This window comes from Hypanus sabinus, chromosome 12 (assembly GCF_030144855.1).
Source record: "Hypanus sabinus isolate sHypSab1 chromosome 12, sHypSab1.hap1, whole genome shotgun sequence".
In the NCBI taxonomy this organism is placed as follows: Eukaryota; Metazoa; Chordata; class Chondrichthyes; order Myliobatiformes; family Dasyatidae; genus Hypanus; species Hypanus sabinus.
In genome coordinates, this window is record NC_082717.1 from 29,137,217 (window position 1) to 29,164,909 (window position 27,693).

The 27,693-nt window shown below is 41.1% G+C and overlaps 1 long non-coding RNA gene across 3 annotated transcripts in view; it reads left to right on the forward strand.

Annotated features, from left to right (window-relative positions):
- LOC132402732 (uncharacterized) overlaps positions 1-27,468 on the forward strand; it is a 126,524-nt gene extending 99,056 nt beyond the window's left edge. Inside the window, exons 4-5 of one of the 3 annotated variants that reach the window (XR_009515051.1) lie at positions 22,828-22,923; positions 26,628-27,468. This is a non-coding gene — a long non-coding RNA (uncharacterized LOC132402732). The remainder of the gene's footprint in view (positions 1-22,827; positions 22,924-26,627) is intronic. The other 2 variants (XR_009515053.1, XR_009515052.1) reach the window with 2 other exon arrangements.
- The last annotated feature ends 225 nt before the right edge of the window (positions 27,469-27,693 follow it).

Sequence of the window (27,693 nt, forward strand, 5' to 3'; positions counted from 1 at the left end):
AGATTCAATGTCCATTTAGGAATCAGATGGCAGAGGGGCAGAAGCTGTTTCTGAAACACTTGAGTGTGTGCCTTCAGGCTTCTGTATCTCCTACCTGATGGTAACAGTGAGAAAAGGGCATACCTTGGTGCCGGAGATCCTTAATAATGGATGCTGCCTTTCTGAGACACCACTCCCTGAAGATGTCCTGGGTACTTTGTAGGCTAGTACCCAAGATGGAGCTGACTAGATTTATAACTTTCAGTCCTGTATAGTAGCCCCTCCATACCAGACAGTGATGCAGACTGTCAGAATGCTCTCTATGATACAACTATAGAAGTTTTTGAGTGTATTCGTTGACATGCCAATTCTCTTCAAACTCCTAATGAAGTATAACAGCTGTCTTGCCTTCTTTATAATTACATTGATATGTTGGGCCCAGGTTAGATCCTCAGAGATCTTGACACCCAGGAACTTGAAACTGCTTACTCTTTCCACTTCTGATCCCCCTATGAGGATTGGTATGTGTTCCTTCATCTTACCCTTCCTGAAGTCCACAATCAGCTCTTTCATTTTACTGACGTTGAGTGCCAGGTTGTTGCTGCGGCACCACTTCATTAGTTGGCATATTTCACTCCTGTAGGCCCCCTCATCACCACCTGAAATTCTACCAACAATAGTTGTATCATCAACAAATTTATGGGTGGTATTTTAGCTATGCCTAGCTGCACAGTCATGGATATATAGAGAGTAGAGCAGTGGACTAAGCACACACCACTGAGGTGCACCAGTATTGATCGTCAGGGAAGAGGATATGTTATCACCGATCCATACAGATTGTGGTCTTCCGGTTAGGAAGATGAGGATCCAATTGCAGAGGGAGGTACGGAGCCCCAGGTTCTGCAACTTCTCAATCAGTATTGTGGGAATGTTGGTATTAAATGCTGAGCTATAGTCAATGAACAGCATCCTGACATAGGTCTTTGTGTTGACCAGGTGGTCTAAAGCTGTGTGGAGAGCCATTGAGATTGCATCTGCCATTGACCTATTGTGGCAATAGGCAAATTGCAATGGGTCCAGGTCCTTGCTGTGGCAGGAGTTCAATCTAGTCATGACCAAACTCTCAAAACATTTCATCACTGTAGATGTGAGTGCTACTGAGCAATAGTCATTAAGGCAGCCCACATTATTCTTCTTAGGCACTGGTATAATTGTTGCCTTTTTAAAGCAAATGGGAACGTCCTTGAATACTCCCACAAGTTGGTTGGCACAGGTTTGGGACCTTCCGCCTTGCGAGGGTTCACTCTCTTTAAAGACAGCCGAACACCATCCTCTGAGACAGCGATATCAGGGTCATTAGGTGCACTAGGGATCTGCACAGCTGTACTTATATTCTCCCTTTTCAAAGCGGGTGTAGAAGGCATTGGGTTCATCTGATAGTGAGGCATTGCTGCCATTCATGCTATTGGGTTCCGCTTTGTTGGGAAGTAATCTCTTGTAGACCCTGCCAGAGTTGCTATGCATCCGATGTCACCTTTAACCTCGTTCGAAATTGTCTCTTCGACCTTGAAATAGCCGTCCGCAAATCATACCTGGTTTTCTGGTATAGGCCTGGGTTGCCAGACTTGAATGTCACAGATCTAGCCTTCAGCAGACGACGTACCTCCTGGTTCATCCACAGCTTTTGGTTTGGGAATTTACAGTAAGTCTTTGTTGGCACACACTCATCCACAAAGGTTTTAATGAAGTCGGTAACAACTGCACATATACATATACATCCACCAGTCCTACCCTCAAATCTAAACCTAAGGTCCAAAGGGCACACACCCCCACTAACCCAAGGCACACCCCGACTAACCCTGGCCACACCGCCACAAACTCAATGACTTGTGTAAGGAGGAGCATGATCCAATAAAGGCAGATGTTGGACCTAATTAATGAAGGCATGGGCCAGATCAAAGTGGCAGAGTTGTGTGACTCTGAATCTTGAGTGATGAGATCAAGAGAGATGATTCGCCCACTGCCCGCATACTCTGCCAAAAGTGAACCAGAACATCAGCCAGACCTCCCTCTACTTCATGTGAAATATGTCTTCCTTACAGACCAAAGCAGCAAGCAGAACCATTTACACCACACTGTGTACCAGACTGGCTGTACTTCAAAGTTGTATTGGATTCTATTTGAATGTAATGGGCAGAGTCATATTGTTGTTATAGACTACTTTTCCAATTACTCAGAGGTTGCAACACTACAATCAACATCCAACCAAGTGGTCATCACTTTCCTGAAAGCTATGTTTGCGAGGCAAAGGAGTTCCATGTGAAGTGGTATCAGACAATGGTTCACAATGAATAAGCTCTTATCAGGCTTCCAGCTGGGTATAGTTATCAATTTAACTGATGTTTTGATGACAAACTGTGATCTTTATTAGGAATGATGCCTGGACATTACTAGTCCAGTGTTACATATACTCCCGTCGTCCATCCCTCCTGCTTGGTTAGTCCTCATCCAATCAGGAGGGACAGACAATGGAGTATGCATACCACCGGATGAGGCATCATCCCTGATGAAGGTAGCAGAGTTTGTCATCGAAACATAGGTTAAAATCAAAATTTGTACCCGGCTGGAAGCCTGAGAAGAGTTTATTCCTCATATATGCCAGGAAAGCATTAAATCCTTTTTCAATAGTCCACAATTTTTAGCAGTGAATTTGAGTCCTTTGCCAATGATTGGGGGTTTCGACATATAACTTCAAGCCCATATCACCCAAAATCTAATGGCCTAGCAGAGAGTTCAGTCAAGGTGGTGATGGGCTTCATGAAGAAGGCACAAGATGGCTGAGAGGACTTCCGCAAAAGTCTGATTATTTACAGAAGTACACCACTGTAGAACAGCCTTTCACCAGCCCAAATGCTGGCAGGTTGACGCATATGCACCAATCTTACAATGCACGAAAAGAGCTAAGGAGTAAGGGGAAAAAAAACAGAAACAGTGTCACGACTGTGAAAAGCCTACCAGTCCTGAAGCCTGAAGATCAAGCGCGATCCAAGATCAAGATTCTGGCACATGATACCTGCAAGGAGAAGTGTAAGAGGAAGTTGCTCCACATTCCTACCAGATTCAGACATTGGGAAAGAACCATGTGAATTTACAACAACAAGCTCCATAGTTGTGACATGTCACCTGTCAGTACACCAAAGGGGTCAGCAGATGTGAAAAATAAGCCTGTTCTTCAGAGTTTTCAGAAAGACACTAAGACAGGAAGTGAAAGCAATACATCTGTGGAAACAAACAGCAGACCGAAAAGATTTATTGAGAGTTGCTGAGTGAATAAGGGACCGTATTTGCTCATTACAATTAAAGTTAATGTAAATATCTTTGTTAGAAGGCATTATTGTTTCTTGCAGGTTTATGAAGAAGCATTGTGTTTGTTTTTTACTTTAAACAAAGGTCAAGAAAGTGGAACTTCCACTTTAAAAACTGCCCTACACAAGTTTCCTGTCATCATCAGATATGATGGACAACCACCAGTGGTACTTTAGGTGTTCTCATTTGTTCTGTATTTCATTTAAATACATAATCTGTTCCTCAGTTAAGTGGTGGTTTGTTGGCTTTTATACCTTTTTAACTATTTCTATGAAACTTTGGCTAATTGGGCCAAAATATACTAGTCTTGATGTGTTCCAGTTAACCAGAATCCACAGTACTTATTCTAATTCATAGATTTTATTATTATGTTTTGCAATGTACTGCTGCTGCAAAACAACAAATTTCATGATATATGCCAGTGATATTAAACCTCACTCTGATTCCATTTTGCAGTATCCAACACACACAAAATGCTGGAGCAACTCAGCAGGTCAGGCATCACCTGTCTTTAGGTTGCACCTATTACCTTGTGTTTCTTTCTCCCTGCTGCCCACTTTTTAACTCTACTCAGCATTTTTTATCCAGTCCTGCCAAAGGGCTTTGGCCTGAAACGTTGACTCTACTCTTTTCCTAGATGCTCTCTGGCCTGCCGAGTTCCTCCAGCATTTTGTGTGTGTTGCTCAGATTTTCTCTTGTTTGTGGGGAATGGCGAAGGAGGGTGGGGTTGGCATTACCGGAAGTTTGAGAAATTGATGTTGAAATTGAAATTGAGAAATCTACCCAGATGGAATATAAGGTGCTTTTCCTCCAACCTGAGTGTGGCCTCATCACAACAGTGGAGGAGGCCATGGATAGACATATCAGAATGGGAATGGGAAGTGGAATTAAAATGGGTGCCCACTGGGAGATCCCACTTTTTCTGGTGGCCAGAGCATAGGTTCTCAGTGAAGCGGACTCCCAATCTACGTTGGGTCTCACCGATATACAGCAGGCCTCACCAAGAGCACTGAACACAGTATATGACCTTAACAGACTCACAGATGGTGACACCTCACCTGGAAGGACTGTCTGGGACCCTGAATGGTAGTGAAGGAGGAGGTGTAGGGGCAGTGAAGCAATTGTTCCGCTTGCAAGGATAAATGCCAGGGGGGAGATCAGGGGAGGGATGAATGGACAAGGGAGTCACATAGGGAGTGATCCCTGTGGAAAGCAGAAAGTGGGGGAGAGGAAAAGAGGTGCTTGGTGGTGGGATTCATTTGGAGTTTGCAGAAGTCCCAGAGAATTATGTGCTGGACATGAAGTCTAGTGAGGGTGGTAGGTAAGGGCAAGAGGAACCCTAACCCTGGTAGGATGGTGGGAAGATGGGGTAAGAGCAGAAGTGCATGAAATGGAAGAGATGTGGTTGAGAGCAGTGTTAATGATGGAGGAAAGGAAGCCCCTTTCTTTGAGAAAGGAGGACATGTCCTTCATTCTAGAATGAAAAGCCTCATCCTGAGAGCAGATGTGGCAGAGACCGAGGAATTGAGAGAAGAGGATGGTGTATTACAAGTAGCAAGGTGGGAAGAGGTATAGTCCAGGTAGCTGTGAGAGTCCCTGGGTTTGTAATAGACATCAGTCTCCAGAAAGAAAGGCAGTGAGATCGAGAAAGGGGAGAGTGGTGTCAGAAATGGACCATGTAAGTTTGAAGGCAGGGTGGAAGTTGGATGAAGTTGACAAGCTCGATATGCATGCAGGAACCAGCACCAATGCAGTCGTCGATGTAACACAGGGAGAATGGGGGGTGGACACCAGTGACAAAACTGACATAGCTGACAAAAAGGCAGGCGTAGCTGGGACCCATGTGAGTAGCCGTGGCTACACCTTTTGTTTGAAGGAAGTGGGCGGAGCCAAAGGAGAAATTATTTAGAGTGAGGATGAGTTCTGGTAGACGGAGGAGAGTGATGTTGGAGGAGAGCTGGTTGGGTCTAGTGTTCAGAAGAAACAGTGAACTTTGAGGCTTTCTTGGTGGGGAGTAGAGGTGTATAGGGACTGGACATCCATAAGATGATGGAGGGCAGAGGACTTGAAATCATTGAAAAGATCCAGAGTGTGTGAAGTGTCACAGATGTAGGTAGGAAGGGACCGAACTGGGGGGCGGGGAATAAGACAGAGTCAAGGTATGCAGCCATGAGTTCAGTTAGGCAGGAACAAGCTGAAGCACTGTGTCTACCTGGATAAGTGGGTTTATGGATCTTGGGTAGGAAGTAGAAATGGGAGTGCAGGAACTATGAGGTTAGTAGCAGCCGATGGGAGATTCCAAGAACTAATAACGTCAGTGATGGTGTGGGAGATAATGGCCTTAGTGGGATCCTGTCCAAGCGATAAGTAAGAGGAGGTGTTTGAGAGCTGTTGTTGGGCCTCAGCAAGGTAGAGGTCATGAGGTATGGATTGGTGTGGAGAGTGGAGCTTTCAGAAGGTTGGAATTGAAGAGAGGAGTGTTGAAGTGAAGGTGGTCGATGTCCCATCAGCAGTTAGCATGAAAAGGTCTAGAGCAAACAGAAGAGGAGGAGGGTTGAAGACTGGGGAAGGGGTCATTGCCAAAGAAATAGGCTCAGAGATGGAGGCAGTGGAAGTACTCACTTTGGTGTACTCATTTGCAGTACAGTCTTAGGTGTTTCAAATGCTCTTTCAATGTTGTGAGACTACCTTTCTTTGCCACCTACTCAGCTGGAGCTTTACAGATTTCAATGACCCCCTGCTGAAAAAAATTATTTCTCAAATCCCCAACTTTAAACTTCAATTTTAAAACCATTTCCTTTGGTGTAGACATCTCTGCTAAGTGCAAAAGTTTCTCCCTTCCACCTCTCCCACCAGGTTTAGCAGTATGTCCTTATAAGTGAAACTTGGCAACATTGTGCTGAATCTCCTCTGCATCCACTCCAATGAAATATTTTATGAAATGTGGCAATCAGGTTTATTGTCACACGTGTTGTGAAATTATTTTTTTTGCAGCAGCTGTGCAGTAGTGCAAGACATAAAATTACTGTTAAAATAAGAAATATAAACAATAAATACAGTAGTGCAAAAAGAGAGCAATATAGTGAAATAGTGTTCATATGATCATGAACTATTCAGAAATCTGATGGAGAAAGAGAAGAAGCTGTTCGTGAAGGTTCCTGTACCTCCCCACTGAAGGTAGTAATGAGAAGAGAGCACGTCAGGTGGTGAAGGCTGTTAATAATGGATACCACCTTCTTGAGGCACCGCCTTTTAAAGATGTACTTGATGGTAGGGAGGCTCGTACCCATGATGGAGCTGGCTAAATCTACAACTCTCTGCAGCCTTTGTTGATTCTGTGCAGTAGAACCTACATACCAGGTGGTGATGCAACCCATTGCAACTGCAGACAACACCAGCAATGTAGCCTAACTAGTCTTGTAACTTCCTAACCAGGTCTACCTGTGCTGCTGCCCTCAGGGGTATTATAATTGCTTTCTTTTAACCCAGACATTAAATCTGTCCTAATTTTAACCAGGATACCACCAATAGGACACAGGACTAAACAGGTCCTTTAATGGTGTCAGGAATTTCTTATACTCTGCACTGAAATGTAAATGGAGTCTTGGGGGCGGGGGGGGGGGGGGTTCTTGGATCTTTGATCTATTGCATTTGAATGAAACACCCTGAATCAATTAACCAAAAGGTGAGCTTTTCTTTTGGCCGATGTCAACTATGACTCAGTTGGTAGTACTCTTGGCCTCTGAGTCAGAAAGTTGTGTATTCAAGTTCTACATTATGACAAATCCTAGGCGAATAGTCTACATATTACAAAGTGAAGATTATGGTTTAGAGCTACTGACATTTGATTGACCAAGCCTTTTCTCTCATCAATGTAAAAAGCACTGTAGTATCGAAAACAGTGGAATTGAACCTTGTATGTTTTTCTAGACAGGTATTTCAAAACCAGACTTTTTATGATTATGATTAGCTGATGTTGCAGTTTGCTGTGCTTAGAATGGTCCTCACATTCCTTTCATTATAACATTGGTACTACACTTCAAAAAGTACTTCATTGACCATATGAAATCACAAATCATCATGTAAAACAGATGAAAAATGTCATAAAACAAATTTTATATAATTATTCATCTTGTTTCCAAGATCGTTCTGGATAATTATAGTTGTGACTGGGAATTTGGCATTAGTTTGGAACATTGTCCCTTCAAAGCATCAGCTCTTTCTGCTGATCTCCCACTGAGTAGATGAAATCTTTCTAATATGTATGGCAAAACTGTCCTTAATGGCATGACCATGTGAATTCTTACTCGAACTAAGAGTCTTCTAGAACTACTTCTTTAACCTAGTTAAGTTAATCTCAAAGTTCCCTTTCAAGATACCTCTGTCCAAACTTGAAGAGTCTCATCAAGTCTCCCCTAAACACTGGGATCTTACATGTTGATAAGTCATTGTTATATGGCTGTGGAGGCATTTATTCTGATTTATTTTCACATAATCCAATAAGTTATTAAATATATGAGTATATTTCATCAAAAGTAATATCAAATTGTAGACTTACACTTTCTACACTTTCATATTTATATTCCTACACTAATTTAAGCAATTATATTCATGCTAAAAATCACTGATTGTCATTCATAAAGATATTCAAACTCCCTTCAACACCCAATACCAAATACTTGGATGTAAATCTTAGCATCTGAACCAGTGTGTCACAGTAAATGAACTCTTTCCTCTGTTATACACATCTCAAATATATAGGTGATTTGTTTCAAATTAAAACTATTGTTTACTTATGTTACTAAGGTGGACCTGGAATTGAAATGATTCAGCTCCTTTGATGGCATTTATGAATGATTGAGCTGTACACACCAGGAACATTAAAGGTTGGAGGCATTTTCTGCACTGTTCATTGATCTCGGTCTGGGTGGTGGTTGGAATGTAGCAATTGGCCTTAGGAACCCATGATTACAGACTTGTAAGTGGCTAAGGTTCCTGCTGCTTATTGTTATCTGCTGCAATTAATGTACATCCTTGGATGTCAGCCTAATATATGATGGTTGAACAGGTAATGTCAAATGTACAATGTACAAACTTTACCTATGTGCACTTAATGACTTATATTCACTGAGTCTTTTTTAAAAATAGAAAAATATAAAATATGCTTTGGGAAGACTTGTATTAAGAAAGTTGGTAAGAAATTCTAACAAAAATATTATCCACAGGGCACAAAGAATTATGTATTTTATTCAGGCTTTCTTTTGCAACAACATGTGATGCTTATGTCATTTTCATGATGACATCATTACATCCTGTAACCACTTGAATTAATTACATATTACAAATAAATAGAACACATAATGTTCCAAGGTAAATTTCAGAAATGTAGTTCAACAAACTTGATGGTTAACATAGCAAATACTTGTGGAACTTTGGAGGGGCCAATAAGTTTGGAAGTGGAGACAGGAAACTGACTAATAAGTATTTCTCTACCACTATTTTTCACTTAACACCACCCTGTCCCTCCCAGTATCCCATCATCATATTCCACAAATGCATTCCCCTTTCCTCCTAACAGCTATACTCCAACCCAGTTCACTAGTAGACACGAGAATATCAGTTCCTGTTTCTGATCAGCATGGTGCACAGCAGAGACATTTATATGCATAATGAAAAGTGCATGACAGAATTGTTCTACTTTGTGCCGTGGGAGTTTCCATCATGATTCCACAGAAGAAAACTTCTCAAGGCTGAATGCGTCAGGCACCAGCAGTCCTCTGCTATACAGTTAATACATGGTCTGGGATGCTAGCTGTTTCCAGGTGGGCCATGCAAGGTGGTTCTGGTAGCAAATGAGTAAAGTGCACAAGTTCAGGGTCGAAGCCTGGACCATTGGAGACAGATCAGTGAGCGTTGGGTGTGGATTGATACAACACTGGGGGTGGCCCAAAAGGAAGTAATGACTTTTCCCCACATGGAGTCACAGTAGAGATACAGTATGCATTATTAAAAACAATGATGGTCACTCCTCTGATTAATGCCCATTAATTTCCGCTGTAATACTCCAAAACATGCACAGGGAATGATCTCATTCAGTGGGTCTCATGCAGGGTTGATTTGTCATCTGAAATGCTTACTTGAATTTCTGGAACACTAAATATAATCTGGAAAGGTTGTATGCAATAAAAAGAATGACATATGATGCAAATAGCATAGGTGTGGATGTTATGTTTTATAAACTCCAAAACACAAAACTAATTTTAAAAAACAAAAAGAACCCAGAATACAAGTTTAACTGTTTTTATGCCCGTGAGTCATGTGGTGGCACAATGACATGTATCATTTATGTACTTTTACATATAACTTGCAGTGCATTATATAAACAAACAAGAACTACTTAATCAAATTACATATGTACTATATTAGTCAAATATCACTGAAGTATTAAATGCACAACACTCCTCCCTGCTTAGCTATAAACTACATCTCAACTTTTATACAGTGCCTATATAAAGTATTCTTCCCCCTTGAAACTTTTCATGTTTTAAAACATTGAATCACAATGGATTTAATTTGATTTTTTTGACACTGATCAACAGAAAAAGACTCTTTCATGTCAAAGTGAAAACAGATCTCTACAAAGTGATCTAACTTACAAATATAAAACACAAAATAATTGATTGCATAAGTATTGTCCCCTTTCAAGTCAGTATTTAGTAGATGCATCTTTGGCTGCAATTAGAGCTTTGAGTCTGTGTGGATAGCTCTTTATCAGCTTTGCACATCTGGACACTGCAATTTTTCCCCCATTATTACTTACAAAACTGCTCAAGTTCTGTCAGATCGCATGGGGATTGTGAGTAAACAGCCCTTTTCAATTCCAGTCACAAATTCTCAATTGGGTTGAGGTCTGGACTCTGACTAGACCACTTCAGGACATTAACTTTGTTGCTTTTAAGCTATTCCTTTGTAGCTTTGGCTTTATGCTTGGGGTCATTGTCTTGCTGGAAAACAAATCTTCTCTCAAGTCGCAGTTCTCCTGCAGACTACATCAAGTTTTCTTACAGGATTTCCCTGTATTTTGCTGCATTCATTTTACCTTCTACCTTCACAAGCCTTCCAGGGCCTGCTGCAGCGAAGCTTACTCCAAACATAGCATTTAGACTGATGGCCAAGAAGCAGAATTTTGGTTTCATTAGACCAAAGAATCTTCTTCCGGTTGACTTCGGAGTCTCCCACATGTCTTCTGGCAAATCTAGTGGAGATTTCATTTGTGTTTTTTTTTTCAACAGTGGCTTTCTCTTTGCCACAGAAGTTTGTAACTCTTCCAGAGTTGCCATAGGCCTCTTGGTGGCCTCCCTCACTAGTCCCCTTCTTGCATGGTCACTCAGTTTTTGACGACAGCCTGCTCTAGGCAGATTTACAGCTGTGCCATAATCTTTCCATTTGATGGTTGATTTAACTGTACTTCAAGGGATATTCAGTGACTTGGAAATTTTCTTGAATCCACCTTCTGACTTGTGCTTTTCAATAACCTTTTCACAGAGCTGCTTGGAATGTTCTTCTGTCTTCGTGGTGTTGTTTTTGCCAGGACACGGACTCACCAACAGTTGGACCTACTAGATACAGGTGTATTTTTACTACAATCAATTGAAACACCTTGACTACACACAGTGATCTCCGTTTAACTAATTATGTGACTTCTAAAACCAATTGGCTGCACCAGTGATGATTTGGTGTGTCATATTAAAGGGTGTGAATACGTGCAATCAATTATTTTGTGTTTTATACAAGTAATTAATTTAGATCACTTTATAGAGAGATCTGTTTTCATTTTGACACGAAAGGGTCTTTTTCTCTTGATCAGTGTCAAAAAAACGGAATTAAATCTGCCTTGTTTTAACGTTGTTCTTGAAGTTCTTGAACTTCTCTGTCACTCACAAGCTGGGCCCTTGGTCCACGTGAAAGCACACACCACCTTCCGAACATCGCTCGCAATCCAACTTGATCAAATGGGTCTCCCACCGGATCGTATGCTACGACAGGTTCTCCCCAGCATCTTCTCTCTTCACCTCCGCTCGAACAAAAGAAAACCTCAAGCCCAACCTATTGCCCCCATCAAGAAAACCTCCCGCTAATTGGATGGCACGCATTCCACATCATCCCTTATCTTCAACAATAACCCAAAGAGGCTGAAAGCAGAACAGCGGCTCTTACAGAGCTGCTAAATGAAATACCTGCAGCATAACAGTAAAGACGTGAACCAGGGCATTACAAATGGATGTATGTATTTCAATGGTAAATTTTAAATTGTCCATTCAGGCTTAAAGATTTCATAATTTAATCGCTGTGGAGGATGATGTCTTTCCTGACCAAGGTGATCACTCTGCTTGACAGGTGAGACTTGTGGCTGTGAAACAATCTCAGGTTCTGAGGCCTTTGCTGTGGTGGCTGTAGAATTTGACTCTGGGATTGCAGGAAGTGGCTCTGACAATGTTCTTCTCTAACAATTGCCTCTGCTGTCCCCAACTACTCAATGTGTCATCTCGAGATCAATGTTCCCTCTAAGGTGTGCGCATGTGTGTACACATGCATGCATCTTTTGCCACTAGCACAAAGGAATTTAAACTGCACACAAAAAGGTTGTCACCCTCTATCTTGTTGGCATGTTAAGTATATTTCACAATCATACACTATCACTTTTCCTTTTCCAGTTCCTGATGTGGACAGAGTTGACAACATGGAGTTTGTGATGATTTGCCTGCAGATTTTAGAACTGGATTATTTATACTGTTTTCATTGAAGAGATTATTCAGTGCATGCATGTTGTTGTCACTGGGCAGAAATTTGCACAGCAGAAGATTTTTGCACACGCTGCACTGGTCTTTACAAATTAAAGGGAATATTGCCCAAATGATATCAGTGCAATCTCTGCTGTGTAGGAGAGTGGTGCAATTCTGGCCTTACTCTTTCAAAATACCCACTTTTGATCACCTCTGTAGTCTCTCGCCAGGACTGTTTGTCCTGCATATTTCTTCTGAGATTGGGTTTGAGGAAATCCAGGCATGAACAAAGCAACAACCCAGGAACAGCATTGCTGGTGAGTTGTTAGTTGTGGAGTGTGCTAAATTGGAAATTGGTGAGCATTTGATTCAGTGTTAGTGTATTATGTTCTGCTGACATTACTTACAGTGTGTTCCTTAGACTCTCGATAAACCTTTTCCCCAAGCCGTATGCAGCTGGGTGGTGAGGTGCGAATGTAATATGTCTTATTACATTCATTTTTAAGAATGACTGAAATTGTTCCGCAACAAACTGTGGTCCATTGTTACTGACTAAGTGATCTGTAGCAATCATCTTTTTGAAGTGGCTTCTCAACGTATCAAGGCTGTAGTGGAGGCTTCTGGCTATTTTCTAGCTACATCCACTACTACCAAGAAATTTGTGCCCATGAGTGGTCTGGAAAAATCTTCGTGAATCCTCTGCCAGGGCAATGCAGGCCATTCCCAGGGATGGAGAGGCACTTCTTCTGGCATCTCCTGGACATGTTGTCGTCCCGAACAGTGCATGTCAAGCTGCTCGATCTGCTGATTTATCCCAGGCCACCAGACAAGGTTTTGAGTCAATGCTTTAGTTTTAACCACACTCAAATAACCAGCATGCTGTTCTTCCAACACTTTAGCTCTCAGCTTGGATCAAATCCCCCGTAAGGCAACCTCCATCAAAGGCAAGTTTATCCCTGCACTGGTAAAAATAGGAGAACTGGAGTTTCTGCTGCACATTCCAGCCATTTTGGGTGGCCATGTAGACCTGAGACAGAGTGGGGACTTCTCTGGTTTCCTTTTGGATTATCTCTGCCATATTAGGGAGACTTTTAATTTGCATTCAAGAGAATATGTCAAGTGTCCTTTTTTGTAAATTTTTCTGGTATTTCCTGTGGCAAGGTTAAGCAGGGTACTCCATCAGCATTTCCATGATTAGTCATCCTCTTGAATTCAATCTTGTAATGCATTCGCCAAGAAACAGAACCCATCTCTGCATTCATATTGCTGCTGTTAGTTGAAGACCTTTCTGTAGATTGAAAATGGATGCTAGTGGTTGATGAACAGTAATGAGAGTTAAGTCTTTCCCATACAAGTTGAAATGTTTTACTTCCTAAACCAGACTCAAGGCCTCTCTGTCAATCTATGACAAATTCTGCAAATTTCAGCTTTAAATCTGCATTTCTTTGGTGTATATGAGCCCCTGCCTCAACAGTAATGCAAATTGTTCAGAGAGGCTGGTTTCAGAATGTTACAAATTTGTTCATGCTCACTTTCATTCCTGACTCAATTGCTTCTCTTTCTGCTGTTTCCATTCGTAGTGTTTCCAACTGCTTTTTGGAACCTAAATCGTTCTACCGCCAACCATGGTTTCTGTTCCATTAAGGCCATAAGACCTTAAGACATAGGAACAGAATTAAGCTATTTGGCCCATCAAGTCTGATCCGCCATTCAATCACACTGAATCCTTTTTTCCCCTCCTCAGCCGCATTCCTGGCCTTCTCCGTATAACCTTTGATGCCATATCCAAACAAGAACTGATCAATCTATGTCTTAAATACACCCAACAATCTGGCCTCCACAAAAGACCATGGTAACAAATTCCAAAAATTTACCACCTCCTGGCTAAAGAAATTTTTCCATATCTCTGTTTTAAATGGGTATCCCTCTATCCAGAGGCTGTGCCCTTTTGTCCTAGACTCGCCCACCATGGGAAACATCCTTTCCACATCTACTCTGTCTAGGCCTTTCAACATTTGAAAGGTTTCAATGAGATCCCCGTCATCCTTAGAAATTCTAGTGAGTACAGACCCAGAGCTATCAAAAGTTCCTTGTATAATAACCTTTTCATTCCTGGAATCATCCTTGTGAAACCTTTCCATGTCCCTGCATTACTTTCACGATATCAGCAAAGCTAATTTTGGCTGGTTTAGTTAGAGCAGCCAGCTAAGCAAACTGCATGCCTTTAAATCTAATGCACTCAGCAAAATCGAAAATGACAAAACCTGCAGGTGCTGGAAATCCAAACAATTCACACAAAGTGCTGGAGGGACTCAGCAGGCCAGTCAGCATCTATGGAAAAGAGTATAGTTGACGTTTCAGGTCGAGACCCTTCTGCAAAATTGGAACTTGCTTTTTATTGGCTATTCCATTTGTTTTAAATTACTGCTCAGATCATTCCATGTACAGCAGCCCGTTATCTTTTGTGTAATCAAATGTGTCAATCCTTCCAATGTAGCCAGCTGTTTCTGCTTTTTAAAATTTATTTGTGATTATTATCACCAGTACCTACTGTTTATGAACTTGTAAATTTGTCCATTTTCTGCCTTTTTTTAACTTGACCATTTCTCTCTTCCTCCTCTGAAGAGACACATGCTGCACTGTTTTAAAATTCAACTGTCTTGCTGTGCTTCATTGGATAGGTAGTCGTCTCAGGTTCACTTAAAACTTTCTCATCACCACTGTTTGTTTTGTAGACTCCAAAACATAAAATTAGTTTAAAGGGAAAACACAGAAAGTCCTAACTTCATTTTATATCTTAAGGGAGGTGTGCACATATCACGTGGTGACATGATGACATGTCATTTACGTACTTTTACATATAACCCGCAATGCATTTAAGTGAGCAAGAATGCCTAATCAAACAATGTATTTACAATATTACTGAAATATTAAATACACAACAGTGGAGATTTCTGAAGACGACTTCTAGGACCTGGGATTGATCATAATCTCGGGTGCTGATTGCAGAGGTGTATTAAGAAAAAGATGCATGAGTATCTGGACCAGCCACTGACCCTGGAAGAACTGGTTTGCTCCATCCATTCCCTTGAATTGAATAAAGCTCCCAGAGTGGCAGCTTACTGACTGAGTTGTACTTGGCTCTGTGGGACCTGCTAGACCTGCTGGAAGTGTATGCTTCTGCTGACATGTTAGACTCCATGAGGATGGGCGTCATTTCCCCCTTCTAAAAGCAGAAAGGGGAGAGAGATGACATTGAGAACTGGTGCCCCATTCTGCTGTTGAATGTACTCTATAAGGTCCTGTCCAAGGCCTTTGCCAACAGGGCATGTCTGTTCTAGGATAGGTGATCTGCCCTGGTCAAACCTGAGCTGTATCTGACAGGAAAATCTTTGACAGCCTTATGCTGCTCAGAGACACCATTGCCTATGTGCAAAACAAGGGGGTGGATGCCTGCTGGATCAGCTTGGACAAGGATATAATGCACAATTGTGATGAACATACTTTCCAAAATGGGCTTTGAGGAGGGAATCAGGAATTGGATCCAACTGCTCTGCACAAACAGTTATAGTGCAGTCCAAACCAATGAGTGGGAAACAGATAGCTTACCCACCAGGTCTGGAGTAAGGTTCGGAGGAGCCAAGGTGTGCACCAAGAAGTGGCTGGAATAGATTGCCCACTCTTCAGTCTTGTTTGTGCGCTGTATAGAGCCCATTGCCAAAGCCATCAGGAAGCATGAGAACTTAAGACCAGTGACACTAGAGGGACTCAAGTGAAAACCTCCCTGTACATTGACAACATCATTCTCTTCTGTTTGAATCTGAGGTCAGTTTGCAGATTGATCAGCATCTGCAAACAGTTTGAGTTAGCATCCTGGGACAGAGTTAACTGCACCAAGATGAGGCCATGTTTTTCGCCAACTGGCCCAACCAATCCAGTGTTCCCTTGATCATCAGGTTTGATTATATGAAACCTTTAGGGAACTGGTTTGAAGGGGCTAAGGCGTGTACCAACAAGTGGTTGGAATGGGAATGCAAAATAGAAACTGGGACTATGAGGAAGAACCTGGTTATCAGGTGTGAGGTGCTCTTAGGGCTTCTGTACGTACTTCAAATGTGGCGCATTCTCTGCTCTTGCAGCTTGGGAGTCACTCGAGCTATCTTCAGGTTCATCTGGGGATCCAAGATGAAATGTGTCAGAAAGTCACAATGTACAATGGGTTAAAACATAGCCCAATGTCATCCTCACCCTGATGACCACCTTTGTGTGTGGCTGCAACAGGTCACTTATGTGGGCACCAGGTACCATTTCATGCTGAGGTTGTATCTGTCCCAAGTGTTGACAAGGATGGTTCTGGCGCTGTTGCCATGTAATGTGTCAGTCAGCTGGATGTTGCCGCATTACCTGCCCTTCGTGAAATAGTTCTTCCTGACTATCGCCTTTGACCACAGGTCCATCAGGCGGTATTCAGCACAGAATGTCCTGCAGACACTGCAGGAGAAGGATTTGATAGACAGTGGGGAGTCTAGATTGGTAGAATGCCTCCTCAAGGGTTAGGTGGAGAGGACCACAATGTAGGTAGTTTCTCCTATTGGAAACAGAGGGGTCAGGTTGGAGGAGGAAGTCCATCAATGATTGTAATAGGATACCACCCCAGGGTCCACATGAGTGGCAGCAGTGCTATTGATTGATATGTAGGAATGTAATGGAACAGTACTGAAAGCACAGACTTTGAATGTAAAAAATAACACAGTTTATTCTTGTATATTTTTTATTATGAATAAAGTTTATTTGTTTTTTAAAAAAAGATAGCAACTTTTTCAGGAGACCCATGGTTTTTTTGCACCCATATCCCAAACATGCACCGATAAGCTGAATGGTTATCATAAATAAACCCTGGTAATTATATCTGTCCCAACACTAACGATGGCATCTTGTTCCAGGTAACCACCATCCTCCATGTGGAAAAACTTGCACCTCAAATCTTCTTTAAATTTCTTCCCTATTGTTAAATCTGTGTCCTTTAGATCCAGACTCCTCTGCATAGGAAAAAAGCCCTGACCTCAAAACTAACTACATTTGATACTGAGTTTTAGAAAAACTGTTCAGTATTCATGCATTACAATTTGGGTTGAAGAAACTTTTTGGTAAAGAACAACTCTCACCTGTTCTAGGAAATATAAATGGCTGACTTGCTCCATGGCATCAGTGTATATTGTTTCAAGCCAATGTCCAATAAATCACGGGAATGTAACTGAGAAAGCTGAAGGCAGAATGCTGGTAAAGTACGACTGTGTGAAACGTGTGGAAAGAAGAGAAGTTGCTTAATTTCTCTATTAGTAGCTCTCAACTTCTCCTTAAATATCCAAATTGCAATCACATTCTCATTGTATCTTTTGTACGTTTGTTTTGATTTTTTTTAAGTAACTGCGTACATGTTAAAAATTAGGGTGATGGTCTTGGTCAAAAGTGCAAGCTGAAGTTGGAAACAGGAGTGGCAAGCAACAACTTATCACAAGGAACTTTACACTCTGGCATAAAATGTCCTTTGCATGTCCACAGACAATGTTTGTGCACAATGTGCAGATAAGGGGAATTGGGCTGCTTTGGACTTTAACACCTTTCTTTCGTAAGCAAGCACCACCAGTTACGAAACTGAAAAACATGCTTTTAGTTTGGGTGCTTGTTGTCAAAACAGTGTGAGTATTATTCTAAGTGTGGTTACTGCCTTTTTAATGTGGGTTTGAAATAAAAAGAAAAAATCTATCTCCACCTTATCGATTTGCAACAGGTAACCAGTGTAATTGTGTATACGGCATTAAAGTAGGCAATTATTTGGTTAAGGACATGTGCACTTTTTGATCTTGAGTCCAAACAACCCATAACCCAAGGTGATTGCTGAGCACTGAATAACATTTGTTTGTTCAGACTGCACACCCATAACAGGAGAGCTCTGACTGGTGGGATTCAAACTGTGGCTTCTGAAGACACTAAGTGATTTTCATCCAGTCCAGTATTGCACTTAACACAGATTACACCATGCCAGGATTGAAGCCACTAGAGTTTCTTTCTAAATCCCATGTCCCTTGCTTTCCAGGGCTGGGAGGGTAATGTGCAGGGGCAGGTTGTCTAAATAAGCTTAAAATGCTCAAGGTGCTGGAGGGAAGGGGAAAGGGTTTTGGCTGATACATGCCTCCAAAAAAAACCTGAAGGGCAGAAGCTGTGGATACACTTCCTCTAGTGACATTACCATGCCTTTACAACCTGATCTCTTTGTGCCCACCCGATCACAGCATATCCCTTGTTCTCCGCCTCCCTTTCAGTTTTCTGCAAGTTTGCTCATGTCTGGCCCCGAAAAGCCTGAGTCTGAATTCTATGACAAAAGGATATAGAGCAGACATGATTCTTCAGAAATGGGACTGACCCCGGATTTGCTCATGTCTATTTTCTATTTTGTTCTTAGTTCTAATTAAAGACCATTGACCTGTAAAATCACCTCTGTTCAGTCTCCACAGGAGCTGCCTGAACAGGCTTGGTAACAATGTTGAGATTGGTCCTTAGTGATCAGACTGCTGTGAGTTCAGTATCCCTTCCTCTTTGTTTTTTTTTCTTTACAGTTGCACATGCTAATAGTGGAGTATGTAGCCTTCTAACATTTGCCTCACTCTCTTGTATTCATTCCACCGAACTCCTCCATTTTTCCTGCAGAGTTCAGAGAGGTCATTTTCCCTTTATCCTACTGTAATTTGTTTGTTAATCCAGTTAGTGTCCTGTTTGTTTAGCCTAAACAAATTGATTTTTGGCTGTTTATCCTACACACTCAGTCAAGGTTCATGTGCAATATCAAAGGAAAAATTATCTTAGCAACATGGAATGGAATTCCATGATACAAAGGTATTTGTTCTGTTGATCTAATGTATCTTAAGGTGCAGTTACTCACAGATGAAACATGCTGACTCATCTGGGGTAGTAATTATCATGTTTTCCATTATGGTTTGTTCTTCTGGTTCTTTAAATCATTGCTGAGTTATAATAAACAAGGATCCTCTTAAAGTTGCAGAATCATACAGGTGCTGTAGTCCACCATGTCCATGTCTACCATTAACTGCTTCTCCACATTAATCCCGTTTATCACCACTTGGTCTGTAGCCTTCAGTACACTGGTGATTCAAATCATTATCAAAATGCTCTGAGAGTACTTGCATCCACATTTATTCAAGGAGATTCCAACCAGCCACTGAGTGAAATAGTTCTTTGTTAGATCCCTTTTAAACCTCTTGCCCTTTACCCTAAACCAATGCTTTCCAGTTTAACATACTTACTCTTATTTATCTATTTATTGAGATACAGCATGGAACCAGCCTTTCTGGCCTTTGGAACCTTGCTGTCCAGCAATCCCCCAAATTAATCCTAGCTTAATCACGGGACCATTTACAATAACTAATTAACTTACCAACCAATAGGTCTTTTGACTGTGGAAGGAAAGCAGAACACCCAGAGGAAACCCACGTGGTCATGGGGAGAATGTACAAATCCTTAAGGTGGTGGGAATTGAACGTGGGTTGCTGGTATAATAAAGCATTGTGCTATTCACTGTGTTACCATGCTGACCTACTTCTGCTGTGGGAAAGGTTTCCTATTATCTTCCCTATATGTGCTCCTCATAATTTTGTATTCCTCCATTAAGTTCCCCCTCAGCTTCACCAACTGAGTTGAACCAAGTTCAGCCTATCCTCTCTCCCTCATTCCATTCAGGGCATGTTTACAGCACTTGAACAATTGACCAGGGTTCAATTCCTGCACAGTCTGTAAGAAGTTTGTATGTTCTCCCATGACAGCATGGTTTTATTCTAGGTACTCCAGTTTCCTCACACATTCCAAAGGCACAATAGGTTAGTTGATTAATTGGTGCGATTGTGTTGTGGGGGCTCATTTGGCCGGAAAGGCCTGTTATTGTGCTGTATAATCTCCTCTGCATCCTCCCTGATGCAATCAATTCCACTTTATAGTCTGTTGAAAGAAAATTGTACAAAGAGAGTTAAAAAAGAATTATTTCTATTGTTTTGCACTACTTGTTTAATTTAACTATTATATATACTTACTGTAATTCACAGGTTTTTCTTTCTATTATCATGTATTACATTGTACTGCTGCAGCAAAATTAACAAATTTCGTGACATATGCCAGTGATATTAAAACTGATTCTGATTCTGAGTACTTACTCCAGTTGTGGTCTAACCAATTTTTCGTAAAAGTTGTACTATAATGTCCCTGCAAAATAAAATTAGGAAGGCTAAGAAAGAGGGGTCATGAGGGCAGACAAGATTAAGGTAAATCCGAAGGCATAGCACAGCAAAGGCAAAAGAATAACCAGGGAAATAATATGGCCCATTAGCAACAACCAGGACAATACCAGAAGGTACAAGTAAGATCTTAAATGAATCATCTTCAAAGTGCAAAGTAAGTTTATTATCAAATTACATATATGTCACCATATGCAGCCCTGACATTTATTTTCTTATGAGCATAGACAGTAAATCCAAGAAACATAATACAATCAATAAAAGACCGCAAAAACAAAGGAGCTGGTCGTGGACTATAGAAGGAACAGAGACAGGCTCATCCCTATTGACATCAATGGATCTGGGGTTGAGAGGGGGGAAACAGTTTTAAGTTCCTCCGTATAAAACCATAAGACATAGGAGCAGAATTAGGCCATCTACTCCATCAAGTCTGCTCTGCCATTCAATCATGGCTAATCCTTTTTTTCTCTCCTCATCAACCCCAGTTTCTGGCCTTCTCCCTGTAACCTTTGATGCTGTGTCCAATCAAGAACCTATCAATCTCTGCCTTAAATACACTCAGCAACCTGGCCTCCACAGCTGCATGTGGCAACAAGTTCCACAAACTCACCACCCTTTGGCTAAAGAAATTTATCCGCATCTCTGTTTTGAAAGGGCTCCCGTCTATCCTGAGGCTGTGCCCTCTTGTCCTAGACTCTCCCACCATGGGAAACATCCTTTTCACATCTACTCTGTCTAGGCCTTTCAACATTCAAAAGGTTTCAGTGAGATTCCCTCTCATCCTTCTGAATTCCAGCAAATCCAGACCCAAAGCTATCAAACGTTCCTCATATGATAACCCTTTCATTCCTTGAATCATCCTTGAGAGCCTTCTCTGGAGGAGGAATTTATTTTGCCAGAGGGTAGTGAATCCATGAAATTCATTGCCACAGACAGTTGTGAATACCAAGTCATTGGGTATATTTAAAGCAGAAGTTGTTGATTAGGCATCAAAGGTTACAGAAAGAAGGCAAGAGAATGGGGTTGAGAGGGAGAATAGATCAGCCATGTTCATATTTGGAGCAGACTTGAAGGGCTGAATGGCCTAATTCTGCTCTTATATCTTATGGTTTTATAAATCCCCCAGGACCAGATGGGATTCATTGCATGCTGCCTGAGTAGTAACGGAAGAGGTTGCTCGGGCTCTGGCTGAGATTTTAAAATCTTTGATGGACACAGACGAAATACTAGATCAGAATCAGGTTTATCATCACCGGCATGTGACATGAAATTTGTTAACTTAGCAGCAACAGTTCAATGCAATACATAATGTAGCAGAGAGAGAGAAAAATAAATAAAATAAAAACATAATAATAAATAAACAAGTAAATCAATTATGTATATTGAATAGATTTTTTAAAATGTGCAAAAAACTGAAATACTGTATATTAAAAAAAGTGAGGTAGTGTCCAAAGCTTCAATGTCCATTTAGGAATCGGTTCCCGAGTCGCTGTGCATGTGCCTTCAGGCTTCTGTACCTCCTACCTGATGGTAACAGTGAGAAAAGGGCATGCCCTGGGTGCTGGAGGTCCTTAATAATGGACGCTGCCTTTCTGAGACACTGCTCCTTGAAGATGTCCTGGGTAGGCTAGTGCCCAAGATGGAGCTGACTAGATTTACAACCTTCTGCAGCTTCTTTCGGTCCTGTGCAGTAGCCCCTCCATACCAGACAGTGATGCAGCCTGTCAGAATGCTCTCCATGGTACAACTATAGAAGGTTTTGAGTGTATTTGTTGACATGCCAAATCTCTTCAAACTTGTAATAAACTATAGCTGCTGACTTGCTTTCTTTATATCTACATTGATATGTTGGGACCAGGTTAAATCCTCAGAGATCTTGACATCAAGGAACTTGAAGCTGCTCACTTTCTCCACTTCTGGTCCCTTGATGAGGATTGGTATGTGCTCCTTCGTCTTTCCCTTCCTGAAGCCCACAATCAGCTCTTTTGACTTACTGACATTGAGTGCCAGGTTGTTGCTGCGGCACCATTCAACTAGTTGGCATATCTCACTCCTGTACGCCCTCTTGTCACCAGCTGAGATTCTACCAACAATGGTTGTATCGTCAACAAATTTGTAGATGGTATTTGAGCTATGCCTCGCCACACAGTCATGTGTATACACAGAGTAGAGCAGTGGGCTAAGCACACACCCCTGAGGTGCACCAGTGATGATCATCAGCAAGGAGGATATAGTATCACCAATCCGCACAGACTGTGGTCTTCTGGTTATGAAGTTGAGGATCCAATTGAAGAGGGAGGTACAGAGGCCCAGGTTCTGCAACTTCTCAATCAGGATTGGGAGAATGCTGAGCTATAGTCAAACAGCATCCTAACATAAGCGTTTGTGTTGTCCAGGTGGTCTAAAGCCGCATGAAGAGCCATTGAGATTGCATCTGCCATTGACCTATTGTGATGATAGGCAAATTGCAATGGGTCCAGGTGTTTGCTGAGGTAGGAGTTCATATATATATTAGCAAAATTCAAAATTGTTTAATGTCATTTCCAGTACACAAGTGTAAAAGAGAACAAAATAATTGTTATTCTGGATCTGATGAAGCACAAAAAAACACAATAAGATAAAGAACACAATAATAATTTAAAAAAACACAATAAATATAAATACATAAGATTATTTATATACATAGACTGATTGTATGTCCTTAAAGTAACACTTGGCACAGGAGTGTCTGTATATAAAGTGGCTGACAGAAAATTACAAAGTTCTGGTGATTGGGGGCGTGGAAGGGTGGGTTAGCAGGTGAAGGTGTTGATTAGACTTACTGCTTGGGGAAAGTACCTGTTTTTGAGTCTGTTGGTACTGGTATTCATGCTATGTAGCCTCCTTTCTGATGGAAGTGGGACAAACTATCCATGAGCAGGGTAGGTAGGATCCTTTATGATGTTACTGGCCCTTCTCTGGCACCTTTCTGTATATATATCCTTGATGACGGGTAGTCTGGTGCCAGTGATGATGGCAGTTTTGACTACCTAATGTAGAGCCTTCCTGTTCACTGCAGTGCAGTTTCCATACCATGTAGTGATACAGCTTGTTAGGATGACCATCTACAAAATTATGTGAACGTAAATGTGCATAGTCTATCTCTCCTCAGCCTCCTCATAAAATAGAGCTTCCCTCATTGTCTCGAACTCTGTTCTTAGACCATGTGAGGTTGTGCGAGATGCGCACTCTCAGGAGTTTGAAACTGCTCGCAGTTTCCACTGCTGTCCTATGATGTAAATAGGGGTGTGAGTGGTGCACATTCTCCTGAAGTTGATAACCATTTCCTTTGTCTTCTTGATATTGCAGAAGAGTTTATTTGCCTGGCACCAGGCCTCGAGGTGTTCCACCTCCTCTCTGTAGGCTGTCTCATCGTTGGTGATCAAACCGACCGCTGTCGTGTCATTGGCAAACTTGACAATGTCATTATGGGTGTTTGACCTTGCAGTCATGTGTGAGCAGAGTGTACAGCAGAGGGCTCAGTACATAGCTCTGGGGGTCACCAGTGTTGAGGATGATGCAGAGGGAGGAGCGGTTGTACATCCTGACAGCCTGACAGTTTCGCAACTATCAGGGAATTATCTACTTCTAGATCTCTCTGTAATGCAACACTTCCCATGGTCCTGTCATTTATTATGTCAGTGTGACCTGGTTTAACTTCCCAAAATGCATCATTTTGCTCTTGTCTGAGTTAAATTCATCTGCCAGTTCCTTTACTCACTTTCCCAGTTGACCAGCTCTACCTCTCCTTTCCTAATGTCATTATATTTCAGGACATTACTGTTTTCATCCTTGATTTCCAATCCTTGATCACAGTAAATACTGATTGGAAGCATTCATTTAAGGCCTTTCACATCTCCTGGGGTTCCACACATTGACAGCCATACTGAACTTTAAAGGGGACCTATTCCCTCCCTGGTTACCTTTTTGTTCTGACAGAATTCCTTTGATACACTGTTAGTCATAGGGTTCCAATCACAAAACCAACCCTCCATCATCAGTCTTTGCCTCCTATTAATATGCCAATTTTAGCCCAATTGCCTGTTTGCTTGAGTCACGTGGCTTCTGACCTTTTGTACAAGTCTCCTATGTCGATTTTATAGAAGTCAAAATAGGCTACATCATTCACACTTCCCTTGTCAATATATTTTCTTCATGAAATCTATGCTCTTTCACTTCACCAAACAATTGTAGCAATTGTGCCCAGATATTCGATGGTCCAATTATTCATATATATATATATAAAAGCATTGATCTCTTGGGCTCATTTTCTATCCATGCAGCTTTACAACTTTTTATTCCACTACCTTCAGTGTAAATGATAAGTACTTGATTTGGTGCTATATCAAGAGTCAGCTGGCAGTCTAGGTCAACTCTCTGTTACATCATCAGAAAACTACCAATTTTAGATAGATATGACTTGCACTTAGTAAATCCGAGCTGGTTTTCTCTATTCAATCTACAATCCAAAAATTCTGCCCCTGATTAGTATTTCTAAGAATTCCCCCACTATTGTGGTTAAACTGCCTGGTCTGTTGTTCCTGAGATCTCCACACCTTTTAACACATACAGTTTTCCAGGTCCTAAGCACCATCTAGAACCAATGAAGGACCAAGGTCAGGCCCTCTGAAATTTCCTTACTTCCCTCAGCATCCCAAGCAGACTTGGTGATTTCTGTTCAAATGAGAAATCACCATTTCTATTGCAGAATCTCAGTTGCATATTCCTTTGAAACACATACAAAATGCTGGAGGAACTCAGCAGGTCTCGACCAAAAATGTTGACTGCATATTCCTTTCCCAGAAGCTGCCTGAATTGCTGAGTTCCACCAGCTTTGTGTATGTGTTACTCCGGATTTCCAGTGTCTGCAGAATCTCTTGTGCATATTCCTTTGCTGAAGAGCTGGTTGCATTGTCTTCCTTTTTTTAATTTCTATCTTCTTTTTTCCATATTGGAATGTACCTAGACTGTAGCTGAAACATTTGCATTTTAAAGACCACCACAGTTCAATTACCATTTATACCAAATCCAGACATGTTCTCATCGTTTTGAAATTGGCCCAATTAACTACTTTTATTTGGGTATTTTCTATATCCTGTTCTTTAAGATTTTATGATTGGCATTTCCTAGACACCCCCTACTGATTCTTGTTCAACGTGGTCTGGCTGTTTTTTTCAAATCCAAGCCTAGCAGTATTGTTTTCTTCATTAGGCCAGAAGCATACTGATCCAAATCTTTGCCGAGGTCACCAATGAATGAAGACTGCCAAAATCCTGGCACAGAACTAAACTTGGCAGAGATTCAAACCAGGTATCCAGGCCACTAACCTGATGTTTGAATGGACATGTTGCATGCCAATTCACAATCACATACATATTCCTCAGATGTTCAGAGTAAAACTTTTATTAGTGTACATACACGTCACCACATACAACCCTGAGATTCTCTTTCTGTGGGCATACTTAGTAAATCTGTAGAACAGTAACTGTTAACTGTAAACAAACTGCAAGTGCATATATAAATAAATAGCAATAAATAACGAGCATAAAATAACAATATAACAGACTCCTTAAATTAATGTAGTTATCCCCTTTGATTCAAGAGACTGATGGCTGAAGGGTGGTAACTGTTCTTGAACCTGATAGTGTGAGTCCTGAGGCACCTGTACCTGAAGACAGCAGCAAGAAAATAGCATGGCCTGGGTGGTGGGGATCTTTGATGATGGATGGTGCCTTTCTATGGCAATGTTTCACGTAAAAGTGCTCAATGGTTGGGAGGGTTTTACCCGTGATATACTGAGCGGAATCCACTACCTTTTGTAAGATTTACCTGTAGTGTAATGGGCCAAGTCCACTGCCTTTTGTAGAATTAGCTGCATTAGATGTGTAGATTATCTGCATTTGTGTGTTTGTAGAATAAATTATTGTGGTGGACTATAAGTGTTTGCTGTAAATATGATATATGTTAAGGCCTTATCATAATAAATTAAGCAAATTTTACCTTGTACTGAAATACGTAAAATGAACTATAATATACCATATTGTTACACAACAATGGTGTTCTTCAAAGTTCAAAATTCATAGTAAATTAAAATACATCATCAAAGTCCATACAGTATATGTCCCTATAAATGACCTTGTGTTTCATTTTCTTGCAGGCATTTACAGGAAAACAAAGAAATACTTTAAAGACTCCTGAGAAGTAAACCCTTTTACCTTTGACCATAGAGCTCAAAATCTTATCTTAACAAAGGGTACCAAGTGTTGTTTTAAACAGTAAACCATGATAATTATATTCTCCTTTCTACCTATGGCAAGTAGAGAGATTTACTGCAGAGTTCAAAGTTTTAAAATAAATGTTTAAAGTTAATACACTTAAAAGAGAGGACACACTGAAACCTTCCTGGAGATCCATGTTATAACTGCAGGAGGAGCAGAAGTCTTGTGGACTAGTAATTAAAGAAATGCAGGCATGGCTGTTGAAAAACCTTTGGCTGTGAAGCTATAAATACAACTCCTTTTGAGCAACTGGTACAAATAGGAAGTGTTTTGTACCATTTATATTTCATTTTTGTTTCTCACCCCATGCGCCAGCTATTTTGTCGTCAATGCACTTTTGTTTAAAGACAGTCAACATGTTGTATCCCACTGAAGCTGGTTGGCTCCTGCCTCATATTGTAATCAGCAGAGAGCTGAAACACAATATATGTTCTGTACTTTCTGGCTGCCTGAACAAGGAGAAATAAACAATAAAGCATTCACTTCATTATCAATAATTTAAGGATAAATGTTCTATGTAATGGATGAAGAAAGGGGACTTACTTTGTTACAATGTACCTTTCACACCTCACGTCTAATTAAGCAAACTAATACATTTAATAGAAGATTTCTGATTTTTTTACATTCACTCATTCTGGAGGAGGGAAGTTTGTTGCTGAAACTGGCAATTGAACATCTATCCCTGCCTGCCTGTGAGTTTAGGGTTGCTAGGCCACAAGAGAGCATTTAAGAATCAATGCTCCAAGAGGACTACAATCTTATCATTGGGTTTGGAAGCTTGAGTGCATCAATGAGCTATGTTGGAGAAACAGGATGATAAAGAACACTGCCACAAGAAGGCAGCATCCATCATTAAGGACCCCCACCATTCAGGCCATGTTCTCACTACTACTCTCAGGAAGGTGGTACTGGAGCCTTAGGTTCTACACCACCAGGTTCAGTAAC